At 60.8% G+C, this 15,010-nt stretch overlaps 1 protein-coding gene across 1 annotated transcript in view; it reads right to left on the bottom strand.

The window, feature by feature from the left end:
• LOC142004955 (olfactory receptor 5AP2-like) overlaps nt 1-15,010 on the bottom strand; it is a 103,197-nt gene that overhangs the window by 8,868 nt on the left and 79,319 nt on the right. The window lies entirely within an intron of this gene.

Genomic DNA, 15,010 nt, shown 5'->3' with positions numbered 1-15,010 from the left:
TAAATAAGGCCAAATAATGAAATAATTCCATCCAAATGGCAGCCAAGACATAAAAACAAAAAACAAAATCCATTCTGGAAAAAGAAGTAATCTATGTGGATGTTTTCCATACATAAACACTGAGAAAACTTTTTGTGTTGGACGTTTGAGTTCATATGGACTCTTGTGAACTGTAATTTGGGTTTTTGCTGCTTCAACTTTTCATATTGATTCAGTGTGAAAACACACACTGGCATTTCCCACGGGATGCAAATTCCATTTCTCAGCCAGCTCTGCACTTAGTGCCATGGTCGTGCTGAGGAAAGTCCTTCATAATGTCAGTGAAGGTTCCCCAAAGGAGCTCTTTAGAGAGACACAAGAATTCTCACCACTTCTGTATGTTTAGAAAATATCATTCACAGCTGTTTGGAAAGGGTCTGTGATGTGCACTGGGCGTAGCTCAGGCCCACCCTTTCCTTTGCTCCTGTGATTTCATGTTCTCTCTTTGTTCTCTTGGAGAGCGTGTGTCATTGAGAGTCAGAAGAACACAGTCTCCAGTTCTGGGCGTTCCCACTCAGTGTGTCTCTTCTGTCACTCTGGTTCCCACTTACGAGCTCACTATTATTTGCTGCAGTCCTGTGAGAGCCCCATACTGAGGAAGTTAAGGGCAGGCAAAATCCACTTGCTGTGTCTCGTTTTTAATTCAACTCTGTCATTTCACGGTCACATCTGCGATTATGAAGTTCCTTTTCAACTAATGAGCCTTAAGTAAAATGTGTAGGAAATGTCTCCTGCATCATGGGATCTTTCTTGTAAAACTGCTTGTGTTACCACCATAGGAGAAAGCTTCAGAACTGGTGTAACTCAGAGACTCCCAGGATTATAGACCATCAGAACTGGGAGGGACCTCGAGAGGTCGTTGCGTCCAGTCCCCTGCACTGCACAGACCGTCCCTGATAGATGTCTGTCTAACCTGCTCTTAAACATCCCCAGGGGTGGAGATTCCACAGCCCCTCTTGGCAATTTACTCCAGCGTTTAACCACCCTGACAGCTGGGAAATTTTTCCTAATGTCTGACCTAAACCTCCCTTGCTGCAGTTCAAGCCCATTGCTCCTTGTCCTCAGTACAGCTCCTTTTGCACCCCTGGCGTTGTTACAATTTACACCACGTAAGGAGCTGGCCCTGGGTCTCGTCTCTCATGTTGACACAAACCAATGTATTGCAGAACTGGCTGTGAGGGAGGCAGGAATGATTTGGGTCGTTCACTAACACTGAAGGAAGAATAACGCTGTGCAGAGCAAAAAGGCCAAAGTCCCCCACTGCTTTCAGATTCCAGGGGGCTTCTCCATCGGAAAACGGTTTCCAGCGTGTTTAGGCTCCCCAGTGTCCGTTTGCTGGTGTGAGGTGTCACTGCAGGGGAATCCGGGCACTGGTGTGATTATTCGTATCATTAACATACGAGTGAGAGGAGAATGTGCCCTCGTCTGAGAAATCGTATTTGGGAACTCGGCTGCGGTGACACTTTCACCCCCAGACTCTGCACTGACCCCCACACCTCACCTTCCGTCTGGCTCCCTCCATCCCCTGCCCTGAGCTGCCCCAACCCTCCTGGACCCTGCACATACTCCATACACCCGGCAAGGACCCCCCAATCCAAACACCTGCCCTAACGCCCCCCCAACCCTCTGTCCTGAGCCCCCTCCCCTCACTCCATCCCCCTCCACTTTTGCCCTGAGACCCCCCCACAGCAAACCCTGCTGTGACATCTGCACCTCCAGCTCCTGCCCTCATCCCCGACCCTGCCACCCCCCAAACCCTCTGCCTGATCCATCCCTGCCCTCATAGGCCCTTCCCTGTCGATAACCATCTCCCTGGTGTACAACCACCCAGCACATCCCACCTCCGGCCCTGAGTCCCCCCAACTCCCTGACTTCTGCACCCCCATTTCCTGCCCTTAACCACCACACACAACTAGGACTCCCCTGTGGCTCCCTGCCCTCACTGCAGCACCTCTGCCCTCAGCCCTGGTCCCCCAGCCCTCCCAGCTCCCCGTCTCCATCCTCCTCCACAACCCACCTCTTCCCCTCCACCCTCCCACACCCCAACACTCCCTCCCCCCAGCCTTCAGACCCCCGCCTCCACCCCCACTGACATGTCTTACACAGCCCATGGGGAGCCCCACAAGGGCCAGGGATGGCCATACGAGAGTACCTCAAACACACAGCCGTTACCTTCACTCCCAGGCTGGATCAGGGTGATCCACAGCAACGGGCTCAACCTACCGCACCATTCCTTCTCACCACGCCTTTCAGACCAGCGAGACAGCAGAGACGCAGAGCAGGAAATGCACTTTCCCACTGGAAGTGACACAACTTGCACAGCGCCACAATCACTGAGGGAATTAGACCCCCGTCAGGTCCAGCTCCATCCCATTCACACAGAACGGCCCCATCGAGAGCTGTTGGAAATGCAACAAACACAACACGGACTGGAAACCCAGAGACAGAGACAAGCGGCTCTTCCATCAGACGGAAGTGAATAATGGAGAGCTAGTTCCAATGACAGTGAGGAGCCCAGGGAAACCTGACTTCGAAGAGACAGAACCAGACAGTCAACCCCTCGAGCACATGAACCAGATGGCCCTGACTCTGCTTAAAGCCCTGAGCAAGGCCGGGTCAGTTGCTGTTATTTGCAGAGAAATTTCAGCAGGTGTTAGTCAGAAGGGTCCCAACAGGAAGGAAACCAGGACAAATGTTTTAATTTGCAGTCACATTTCTGATGTGCCTCAGACCTGGTCTCTTTGTCCCCCTACAGATGACCTATTCCGAGGGCGACACTGGAGTGAACCAGACTCTCTTCGATGTGTTCATCCTGGTGGGGTTCTCGTACCTTAATGAGCTGCAAATCCTTCTCTTTGTGGTGCTTCTGGTCATCTACTTGCTCATCCTCATGGGGAACCTGCTCGTTATCCTGCTGATAAAGCTGAACTCCTCCCTCCACACCCCCATGTATTTCTTCCTGGTGAACCTGTCTGCCTCGGAAATCTGCTTCACCAGCAGTGTGGTCCCTCAGCTGCTGGCTCACCTCCTGGTGGAGGAAAAGACCATCTCCATTGCAGCTTGTGCAGCGGGGACGTACGTTTTCGCCATCATGGGCCTCACGGAGTTCTGCCTCCTCACAGCCATGGCCTACGACCGCTACGTGGCCATATGTCACCCCCTGCACTACACAACCATCATGAGCGGCCAGGTGTGTGCTCTGCTCGCGGGGGCTTCATGGTCTATTAGCTTCTTGGTGGAAGTTCCTCTGAACACGTGGCTCTTCAGCCTGCCCTTCTGTGGCTCCAACCGCATCCACCACTTCTTCTGCGACATCCTACCAGTGTTGAAAATAGCATGTGCCGACACGTCGCAGATTAAGGCTGTAGGTCCCATGTTGATAGTTCTGTTCAACCTGTGCCCTTTCCTGTTGATACTCCTGTCCTACGTCCGCATTATCTCCACCATCCTCAAGCTGCCATCGGCGGAGGGAAGGCGTAAAGCCTTCTCCACCTGCTCCTCCCACCTCACTGTGGTGACTGTGTTCTATGGAACGTCCCTCATCACCTACCTGGTGCCCAACACTGGCTCCACTACAGAGAGTGACCTATTGATTTCCCTATTGAACATCATCGTTTCACCAGCGTTGAACCCCATAATTTACACTCTGAGGAACAAAGAGGTGAAAGGAGCCTTGAGAAAAACTGTACAGAAGAGCAGCTTTTCTCACCACTGGAGAAACTAGAGAACGAAAAGTCGAGTTAGTCAAAATTGGGTGGAGGGGGTCCTGGTGAAGGGAAATTCATAAACATTTTATTGAATTTCTCACAGCGACTCTCAATATTTTTGTTCTTTTCCTCTAGGGAAAATGGGAAAGAAACTTTTGTTGCAATATTAGCCCAAAATTTCAAATTTCTACGTTTTTGTATCTTAGTCTGTACCTTCTGAAACAGAACATCCTATGGCACCTAATAGACTAAGAGGTGCCACAGGACTTTTCATGTTTTTTTTATATATATATATATATATATATATATGTGTGTGTGTGTGTGTGTGTGTGTATATATATATATATATATATATATATATATATATATGTTAAATATGAAAGGGAGAACAGTTTCCCCAGATTTATAATTCACTGGGGGACAAAATCCCCAAAGGAATAGAAAAACCGTCAAGCAGCACTTGAAAGACTTACAAAATAATTTATTAGGTGAGGTTTTGTGGGACAGACCCAGTTCTTCAGCCCAGAGCCAGACCAGAACAGCTGGTACACCTCTGCCAGCCACGTCCTTCCCAGGTCAGATTTTGTGCAAATCTTTTCCTTCCTCCCCCTTGCTCCTGATGATACCATGTGGGATGCTGACACAGAGAGGTGTGAGGGCGTCCCGATACTGAGGTCGTGTGCTGCAGAAGGAGGCAAAAAGGGCTTGACTGTACGAGCAGATCCACCGGCAATGTATTAGAAGCAAGAGGACGGCCAAGCACAGGGTAGGCCCATTGCTCAGTGAGGAGGGAGGAACAACATCAAGAACATTGGAAATGACACTGTGCCAAGAAAGAAAACAGAGCAAGTAATTCAGGAATTTACCTGCAAACATCTGAAAGACAATAAGGGGCTGGGGAACAGAGCATGGATTAGAGAAGTGCAAGTCATGTCCAACCAATCGGTTAGCTCTCTGTGACAGGATAACAAGGCTGTGGACAATGGAGAAGGGGAGGATGTGATGTACCTAGATTTTAGGAAGGCATTTGATATGGTCTCGCATATGTTCTCGAATGTCTTCTTGTTAATATACTCGGCAAATGCAATGAAGATGGGGCTGCTGTAAAGTGGGTGCATAACTGGCTGTACAGCCGTTCTCAGAGAGTCGTTACTGATGGGTCACAGTCCTGCTGGAAGGGCAGAACAAGGGGGGCTCTGCAGGGGTCTGTTTGGGGACAGGCTCTGCTCAGTATGTTCGGCGATGTGGATCTGGGCATGGAGAGTGCGCTGCTTACATCTGTCGGTGATACCAAGCTGGGAGGGAGAACAGGGTCGTAACTCAGAATGATCTGGGCACACTGGAGAAACGGCCTGAGGTCGATAGGGTGAAGCTGAATGAGGCCAAGTGCAAAGTGCTCCCCTGAGGAAGGCCCAATGCGTGTCACACCCAGCCGGGGAAGTGGCTGTCGAGGGAGGAGTCCTGCAGAAAGGGATCTGGGCTCAGAGCGGAGCACAAGCTCCAGAGGAGTCAACAGGGTGAGACTGTTGCCAGAAGCGCCAACCTGCTTGTGGGCGGCACTGCCGGGTGTTGGGAGCCAGCCAGGAGCAGCAATTCCTTCCCCCCGCTCTGCGCTGAGCAGCCTCCGTGGGGCTCGTGCCCAGGGCTGGCCCCACATTTGCAGAAGGCTGTGGAGAAGGGGGAGCAGGTGCGGAGAAGAGCACAAGGCTGGTGGAAGGTGCAGAGAACATGAGCTGTGGGGGAGCCGGCCAGACCTGGGCTCCTTTCGCTCAGAAAAGAGAAAGCTCCCAGGGGCCAGGGGAGCGGGTCTCAAGCAGAGAGCTGCAAGGAAGAGGGATAACTGTGGTGCACCGCAGCCCCTCCCACTCCCCTCTGCCCCCCTCTCCCCACCCAGCCTGTCCCGTAGCAGGGAGTCCCGCAGGCTCTGGGGTGTCCTGATGGCAGAGATGGGACCTGATCCTGCCATGGGGCTGAGGCAGAGGCTGATCCTACCCTGGGACTCAGGTTGGGGGCTGACCCTGCCCTGGGGCTGAGGGAGGGGCTGATCCTGCCCTGGGGCTGAGGCAGGGGCTGAGCATCTCCGGTGGGGCTGGGGGCAGCTTTCACTCCCAGGGCTGCCGGAGGCTCCTGGGCTCTGTGGGGCTGTGGGTGCCCATTGCGCAGCCCCTCGGTCTCTGGGGCAGGCAGCCAGCGCCCCACGCCCGCCCAGCGGAGCAGGGACCAGACTCCCGAGTGCCGCGTCTCCCAGGGCAGCACTGGTGGGTGCAGATCCTGGCTCAGGGCCGCGCAGGGACGTCCTGGGGGGACTCGGGAGCCCGAGGGGCGGGGGGGGCAGGACCGGGGGGAGGGCAGAGAGGCTCTGGGGGAGGGGCAGAGCCAGAGGTGGTGCTCGGCAGCACTCGGGACGGGCACTGCCCCTTGGGCTCCTGCCAACGTTTCAGTTGCTAAACGGGGGGTCCCCATGTGCCCCTCTGGGGGCCGCCTGCACCCCTCCCCCACCCCCTCAGGCATCAGGGCTGGGACATGGGGCAGGATGGGGATGGGTGCTGGGGAGGCAGAGCTGAGAGAGGAACTCGGGTCGGGGGCAGAGAGGAACTCGGCTTGGGGGCAGAAGGAGCCGTGGGGCTGAGGGTGCTGTGGGGCAGAAGGAGCCGTGGGGCAGAGCGCTCCGTGGGGCAGGGCTGGGGGAACTCAGCCGGCCCTGGAGCAGGTTCCCGTCCCCACAGAGTCTCTGCGCCCCAGGGCCGACATCGCAGCCGGGGTGTTCTGCCGCCGGGGCCCTGAGGTCGGTGGCACCGGAGCAGTCCCCGCCCGCCGTGGGGAGAAGGGCCACGCCAGCCCAGCCAGGCAGGGGCACCTCTGTGCCGGGACTGGAGCTGTGCCCTGGCTGTGGAAGCCATTTCTGTCACCGGTGTGTAGAGCGGCACCGACCCTGGGCTGGGGGGCCAAGTGAGGGGTCTGATGAAAGCTGGAGATGCCCTGAAGCTGGGTGTGACTTGTGTGTCGGTGCCGTGGTCGTGTGAGAAGTTACACACATTGGCTCTGTAGCTGTGTTAGAAATGTCTGAGTGGTGAGAGTCACACTAGGGGGTGTCACACACACACACACACACACAGAGAGAGAGAGAGAGAGAGAGAGAAAACCAGGCTGCTGGGAAGTGGGACTTGTCGTCCACAGCAGCCCAAGGGGTCAGGTGGCCTGGGCTGAGCAATGGGGTTGAAATCGGACGCCCAGACGTCCATCCCAGCTGCCATGTGACTGGACTGGGCCGTGCTGGGGAAACCAGCCACCGAAGGCAGTTTCCCACAGCGGCTCACCGGGGTCGGGTGACTCTGAGCCGCCAGTGCCTGTGGGAAGGAGAAAGGACGTTTCCCTCCCCGTGGAAAGCCGTCAGATGCCCTGGCGGTGACCACCTCGCTCCCAGTTTGGGTTCCGGTTCCAGTGCTCCAGCGCCCAGTTCTCCAGTCTGCAGGAACTAAGCCAGTGTCCCCTGGGCTCCCGCCCCGTGAGGGGTGTTCAGAGACCTTCAAGACATCAGCACAGGACGTGGCTGGCTGCATCAGTGGCCGTGGGGGACGTCTGGAATACGCCACCTCCACCCACTCTCTGCCCGGGTCTGTCTGTCGGTGTTAACACACCTGTACACGTGGATGCTGAAGGCCAGGCCCAGCGTGCTGGTTGGGTGAGAGCCAAGCCTGGATTGACCTGGGGCTGCGGCTGGACCCTTTGGGGCCGGAAGAAGCTGGGTGCAGCTGGTGACCCAGGTTTCAATGACCTCTCCCCCGAGCAGGGGCTGTCGGTCGGGGGGTGGAGCAGCTGGAGAATCTGGGGGTTTGCCTGTGGGGCTTGTGGCTGCCGGAGGGGCTGGCAGAGGTACTTTTGTGGAACAAGCCGGCTGCTCCGCTCTCCCTCCGCACCTCCCTCCTGTGTAACTAACTCACTTCCCGCGGGTCTCGGCCTCCACCCAGACCTGTCCTACCCGACACCCCCTGGGCCATTCGCTCTCCCTCACCCCAGCCAGGCTCCGCCACTGCCCCAGCCCCTCCCAGGGTCCAGTTCAGCCCTGGGGAAGTGGGTCCCCCTGCACCACTGCAACGGGTGGAGCTGCCTTGGCCTGCGCCAGGCCTGGATTGGGCCCTCACAGCACAGGATACGGCCATGCGCCAACATCAGGCCAGACCCAGAAGGGCTATACCTGCCTCAGCCACCTGGGAAGCCTCAGCTCCAGCCTAAGCTGCCGGGACAGGCGCAGCTCCTGCCTCAGCCGCTGGGGGCCAGGAGACCGTGGATGGGAGGGACCAGCTGACACCTCTGTCCCTCGGGCTCCTCGCAGGGGCTGCTGCTCTCCTGCGCCCGGATCGTCCTCCCCTCCATCGGCCCCCTCGCCCCAAGAAAGCGGAGCAGCCGGGGACTCTGGGCCGGGGAGAGCTACGTGCTGCCGGTGTGGGGAACGCAGAGGGGGCCAGACCCTGCCGGCTGCCCTGGGAACTCCGGGCCCAGCACAGACCTGTGTGCGATGGATCGTACTGTGGGTAAGGGCTGCGGCTGAGTGACAGGACAGCGGCTTCCAGCCCAGCCCTGCCCTGCCGTGACTCGCTGGGCGACCTTGGCTGAGGCTCTGCCCCAGGTCTGGGCCTGTTTCCCCATCTGTCTCCCCGGGAGGTTACGGCTGGGAGATGCCATCCGGAGAGAGGAAAGCAGGGGTGAGGTTCAGCCCTTGTCCTCAGGCAATGGCCCCACCCTGCCATTCACCAGCCATGGATTCTTTCTCACCCCCATGCTGCAGCGCACGGCGGTGTTGCTGGGTGCTGTTATATAGCGCCTCTGCCCCACCCCAGAAGTGGCTGCAGTTCAGCACTGGGGAAGTTACTCCGGGGCAGCACTGCAGTGCGCTATCAGGCAGCCGTCGCGTTCCACCCCAGAGGTGGCTGCATTGTAATGCTGGGTGGAGCAATTTCCACACAGCTCCATCGTGGGCCACTTGATTTTCACCACTTTGCCGGGGGAGGGGAATCCACTAGGAAACTAATTTATGTGATGTCCTTAGTCTGCAGCAGCAGCAGCGACGGCAGCAGAGAAGGGAGGGAGGCAAAGCTGCCCCAGGCCACCTGCCTTCCGCACGGCTCCCGCCGACAGCACTGACTGTCCGGCTGCCTGGCGGGAACAGTGGTGCCGCCGGCGGCGATGACAGAGAAGGAAGAAGGGCAGCACCATGCAGGGCCGCCCTCCCTTCTGCGCTAGGGACGTCAGACAGGAAGTCATTGAATAACGGTGTCACCGCCCCAAACCGCAGCAACTCCACAGTTATTCCACAGCTCCTGGGGGCAGGAGAGCTGGGTGGGAACCCACTTTCCATGTGCACCGGCTCCCGCCTGCTCCCCGACCCTCCCCATCGCTGCATCTCTGTCCCAGGCAGCAGTGCGGGGGCAGGAGACCAGGCAGCTCTGTGGGATCTGGGGCTCATGGGGAGGCAGCTTAAAAACCGGCTCCCCACAGGCACCAGCTCCCACCTCCCCTCCCCTTCCTGCCCCTGATACTGCGGCCGCCGGGGGAGGGGTGTGCAGCCGACAGGATTAACCAAGCGGCCCAGGCGCATTGTTTAATCTTCTCCTCGACGACACACGTTGACACCCCCAGTTTGTGCTGCTGCTGGCGCCGGCTGCCCTCTGTAGTAGCCCCTGGCCAGTGGCACCCGCTCTCTGGTCCCCCCGTTTGGGAGTCAGGGCTGCTCCCAGCCGTGGGGCAGAAGGAAGTGCTGCAATCCCACCCCAACCCCCACTTCACATCCTGCTGCACCGCTGTTAGGAGCAGCACTGACTGCCCAGCGGGGCGGCCAGAGAGTCGTGGCTGCTGGTGAGACGCCCAGCTCGGAAGGCAGGGCCACCGCCAGCAGTGGCACAGACGTAGGAGTGACAATACCACACGATGCCACCCCTCCTTCTGTGCTGCTGCTGGCAGGGACTCTGTCCTCTGAGCTGGGCCCCTGGCCAGCAGCTGCTGCTGTGCCACCACCCGGCTCAGAAGGCAGCTCGCACTCAGCAGCAGTGCAGAAGGGCAGGTGGCAGTAACATATCCTGCCCCCTTCCCTCTGTGCTGCGGCTGGTGGAGGTGCTGACTTCTGAGGTGGATGACCTGCCAGCAGCTACTGCTCTGATGTGGCCCAGATCGAAAGGCCGCCCCACCGGCAGCAGTGGTGCAGGAGGAGGGGTGGTGATACCGCACCAGGCCTCCCTTCCCCCTGTGCTGCTGCTGGCAGTGACGCTGCCGTCCGAACCGGGTGCGCAGCTGGTGGCCGCTGCTCTCCAGCCACTCAGCTGGGAAAGCCGGGAGAAATCCGACATTTTTAATATTTCCAAACATCCCCCCGAGGAAGATTTCAGGACCAAAGAGGAGGTCATGGCTGGGAACACCCAGACTGCCAGTGACCCTTTTTGCAAGCCCCCTACCCTGCCCTGTGACCCCCTTGTGGGTTGGGAGCCCCAGCTGGAGAAACGCTGCACTAGGGGATTCCCCAATGACCCTGAGATCCAACAGGGCCAAGAGTTTCTGGCAGACCCTTTCCCACCACTTCCATGGAACACGCCGTAACTAGGGCCCCATCGGTTTCTCCTGCCCCCTCGCCCATTTCACAGCCAGGGAGTTCCCACGCTGCTCCGGTTCCCCCTCTCGGCTGTTCCCGTGGGGAATTTCACAGCGCTCTGACTGTGCGTGTCCTGGACCGAAATAGGGCGTGTGTGGTGGGGGTGGGGGACGTACCAAGAATGACACTTTCACTCCCAAGCAGCCTGCGGGGCACGGCCAGAGCAGTTCCACCCTCATTTCTCCTGCCTGTCAGGGTGGCGCTGATCTCCCCACCAGGCGTGGCCGTGTCGGGGAAGGACAACTCCTGCCCCATCCCAGCCTGGCCAGGCTAGCAGCTGGGCCCCCCAGGCTCCGCGCCGTGTGGGGAGATCAGATTCCACCCCCGTCACACATCTCCTGGCTGTGAAATGGGTGGGGCCCTAGTCAGGTTCTCAGGGACCTTCCTCCCCCCAAGAGCAGGGGTGGGGAACCTGTGTTGGGTCAGGGCCACTGACCCACAGATAAATCACTTGGGGGCTGCACACAACTGAGAGGGAACCCCCACCCCTCCCAGCGTGGGCTCCCCAGTGCAGGGGGGGAGCACTGAGCTTCAGCAGCTGCATCCCCACAAGCCAGGGGCTGCATCCGGCCCCCCGCCCCTGAGGTTCCCCACCGCTGCCACAGCGCTGTGCACTGGATGGGAGTCTCCCTGGGAAGGGTCTGGCCAGGACATGAGCGCCCAGGGCAGGGCTGCGATGCGCCGTATTTCTGTGGCTTCTCCGCCCAGCGCCGTGGCTGACGGGCGCCGCAGCCCGAGCTCGGGGTCTGGGGGACGCGGTGCTATGGGTAGGCCCCTTGGTGTGTTGAACTCTTCAGCAGGTCCCCGTGGTGCAGCCCCCGTCTGCTTCTCTGCCCTGGCTGGCAGGTTTCTCCTCCGCTGCCCTTGTCCCGTGTGTGACCTCGCAGGGCCCTGGCCGCTGGGCCGGCTGTTCAGCCTCCAATCTGCGCAGCGACCAGCCCCGTCCCTGGGCTGGAATTCTCACAGTCGGGCCCCTGGGTCCAGCCCGCGCCTGGCTCTGAGGGGACGGCAGCTTCTCCCGCCACAAAGCCTGTGGGATCCGAGCTCCCCTCTGGCAGAACTGCCTTGGGGCAGCGCAGCCTAGTGAGCGGAGTCCATAACCCGTCTCTTTTCTCAGGGCAATGCGGCCCAATGGCCAGAGTCGGTCCCTTGCCCCTTTTCTCAGGGCAGTGCGGCCCAATGGCCAGAGTCGCTCCCTTGCCTCTTTTCTCAGGGCAGTGCGGCCCAATGGCCAGAGTCGGTCCCTTGCCCCTTTTCTCAGGGCAGTGCGGCCCAATGGCCAGAGTCGGTCCCGTGCCCCTTTTCTCAGGGCAGTGCGGCCCAATGGCCAGAGCCGGTCCCTTGCCCCTTTTCTCAGGGCAGTGCGGCCCAATGGCCAGAGTCGGTCCCTTGCCCCTTTTCTCAGGGCGGTGCGGCCCAATGGCCAGAGTCGCTCCCTTGCCCCTTTTCTCAGGGCAGTGCGGCCCAATGGCTACAGACCATAACCTGGCCGTGGCGCACAACGCTGGGCAGGTCCCTGTGCGGGACAGGAGACGGGGGCGGTTCCATCCCCCGCGGGGGGCAGCCCCTCCCTCTCCACGGGAGCCCGGTCCAGGCTGCAGGTGGTGCTGTGGCTCCCGGCCCGGCGTGAGCGGGAAAAGCTGCGACCGAGGCGCTGACTCCCGCCGGCGGCTCCCTCCCTCCCCAGCAGCCGGCGCCTGCCCTGGCCCAGCCCCTGCCGAGCCGCGGGCACCTGGCGCCAGGCTGAGCCGGGGGAGCTGGCGCGTCCCCGTGGCCGGGCTGCTCCTGTCCCAAGAGAGCAAGGGCCTGTCGGACGCGGGGCCCCGGGAACCAGGGCTCAGGGGGAGCCGGGCCCTGGGATGGACACAGCACCTCTCTAGTGCCCCCAGGGCCAGACCCCTCCCACCTATGGGCACAGGAGCTGCTGCCCCCGCCCCCGTCCCGCCCCCCAGCTGTTCTGTTCCCTGCAGCGTGCGGCTGCCCCAGGGCCTGGCTGGGGCTGGGTTCCCAGGGGGCTGCAGCCCTGGCCCCACAGAAGAGCCGGCGCCTTGGTGCTGGGGAGGGGCTGGGCCCACGTGGAGCGGGGGTGGGGGTGGGGGGCAGACAGACGCCCCCTCCCGCGGGCCGGTCCCAGGGGCTCTGGCGCGTTGCGACCGGGCTCCCATTTCCCGGTGGGGGGACAGGCTGGGGGGCATTTCCGCAGGGCCCCGGCCTGGCGCCTGGCGGTGTCACTGCTCCAGGGGCCGGTGCCCAGCGGGTCCCTTACCTCTGGCGCAGCAGCAGTGGGGAGAGGGGTCCGGCACCTCCCTGGCCGGCCGCCCGGTGTCCTCGGCTGGGCCCTGAGGGACGGTCCCGGCTGGGCCCCCAGCTCCCTACTTGGGGACTGTGCTGAGCTGTGCTGGAAGGGAGGAGACGGGGCCCATCAGCGTCCTGCCCCCAGCCCCCAGCCCCCCCGCAGGAGCTCCCTCCCCACGTCCCTCTGCTGAGCCACTGGGGAGAGGGGCCGGACGAGACCCCCAGCTCCTGGGCAAAGGGCGCTGGGCAGGGCCCTCCGTGCGGACTCCCCCCAGCGGCTTCAGGGGGCGAGGAGGGACCCAGGGCCGGGCAGGAACCTGGCCAGAGCCGGGGCTGGAACATGGGCCCTTAAAGTGCCAGGGGCTCCCTGAGCCAGGAGCAGATGAGCTGGGCCCACGTCTGGCTCAGGCCCGGCTCTGACTCTGCCCCAGGGTCACTCCCAGGCGCAGCCCTGCAGCTGCCGCCCTGCGGCCTGTGGGAGCCGCCTGCCCACGCCGGGGTCCGGGAGCCGGCTCAGAGGTCACTCGCGGGCAGTGCGGGTGGGGGGTGAGTTACAGCCGGGCTCTGCCGCTCCCCCAGGGAAACTGCCCCCCCACCCCCACGCTCCCCTCCCAGCTGTCCTGCTGCCCTCTGGGGCTCTGCCGCAGGTCCCCCGCAGGGCCGGCCCGAGGCCAGACCAGGCCCTGCAGAGCCTGCAGGGGAAGGGGGGGGATGGGGGGTCCCAGGTTTACATGATTTTTGCACAAAATGGCCGCATGTCCAGTGCGGTTTTTTTGGCAAAAAAGCCTCTTTTGCAAAAAGTGTTTGAAGGGGACATGCAAATGAGCGTGTGACATATGCTAATGAGCACTTCATTTGCATTTCCTCTTCCCCAGGAGGGCAGCAGTGCAGACACAGCCCCAGAGAGACTCGGGGACTGCGCCAAGGCAGGAACTGCAGAGAAGCAGCTCGACCCCCCGGCCCCTGCTGGCCTGGGACTGGTCGGTCTGGGCTGTGAATCCCACAACAGGAGACCTGGAAGGGACCTCGAGAGAACGTCGAGTCCAGTCCCCTGCGCTCGCGCCAGGACCCAGCACCGGCTGGAGCCTCCCTGACAGGTGTGTGTCCAACCTGCCCTGAGACGTCTCCAGGGGTGGAGATTCCACAGCCCCTGGGCGATTTATTCCAGTGTTCGACCACCCGGCCAGGTGGGGAGTTTTCCTCACGTCCGACCTCAACCTCCCTGGGGGCAGGTTCAGCCCATTGCTCCTTGTCCTGCCCTCAGAGGCCCAGGAGAGCAACGTTTTTCCCTCCTCCTCAAGACACTCCTGAAAACACGCAAAAGGCCGGCCCAGGTCACCTCCGGCTCCCAGCGCTCCGCCAGCCCCAGCTCCGTGGGAGGCCTCCCGCCCCACCCCAGCCCCCACCCACCCTGCTTGGCGGGGGGCCGGGAAAGGGGGCGGAGGCAGGAGGGGGCAGCCAGAGGGAGGGAAAGGGGCGAAGGGGAACCAGACCGAGCAGGCTCCAAACCTCTCGGAGGCTCCCACCTTCTCCCCGGGCCCAGCCCCACCGGCCGCAGGGAAGGAGAAAACGCCCACGAGGCTCCTCCTGCCCTGCCCGTCGGTCCCAGTTCTCCCTCCGGCCCCCGCAGAGACCCTGGGGAGGCGCCGGCTGCTGCCAAGCCGCGGGAATCTCTGAGCTTGTCCCCGCCTCGCGCCTCTGTCCTGATTGGCTCTTGTCAGGGTCTCTCTGTGAGGTCATCCCTGTCCTCCAATAGGCTGAGGTCCTACCACAGGCCTTTGTGATGTCACTGCCACCCCCACCCTTCCCGCCCAAGGCTGGTTTCCTGGCCCTGGCCAGCCCCTCTGGAGGTTGGAGGGGTTCCCCTGGAGCCCCACTGAATGGCAGCTGGGTCTGGGGCAGAGCGGGCTGGGCAGTAACGTCCCAGGGGCTGCTCTCTTGGCCCCACCCAACTCATCAGTCCTGAGCAGACAGGCCAGTGTAACCAAGGAGGTGTTAACCAGACACTGGTCTATGCCCTGGCGTGGACACATGGGCGCTGCTATTAAGGCTCCTTCTCTTGCTAGAGTGTATTGTACGTCCTCAGCTGGAACCACGGCCTGCTCGAGGCTCTGTCACATGGTTAGGACTGACTCTGAGGTCATCTCTGCAGCAGCACACAACCTACTTTCCAGAGGAGAGAAGGTCCATTATCCCCATTCTACAGATGGAGAAACTGAGGCACAGACAGGGGCGGGGCCTTGCCTAAAGTCACCAAGCTGGAAACTGGTGGGCCCAGACCTGCTGAGTCTCAGTCCAGGGCTGGACGTCCTCCCCTTGATCAGGAACA

Source organism: Carettochelys insculpta, chromosome 32 (assembly GCF_033958435.1).
Source record: "Carettochelys insculpta isolate YL-2023 chromosome 32, ASM3395843v1, whole genome shotgun sequence".
NCBI lineage: Eukaryota > Metazoa > Chordata > Testudines > Carettochelyidae > Carettochelys > Carettochelys insculpta.
The sequence above is the reverse complement of the archived record's forward strand: the minus strand, read 5'-3'. Positions and strand labels throughout refer to the sequence as shown.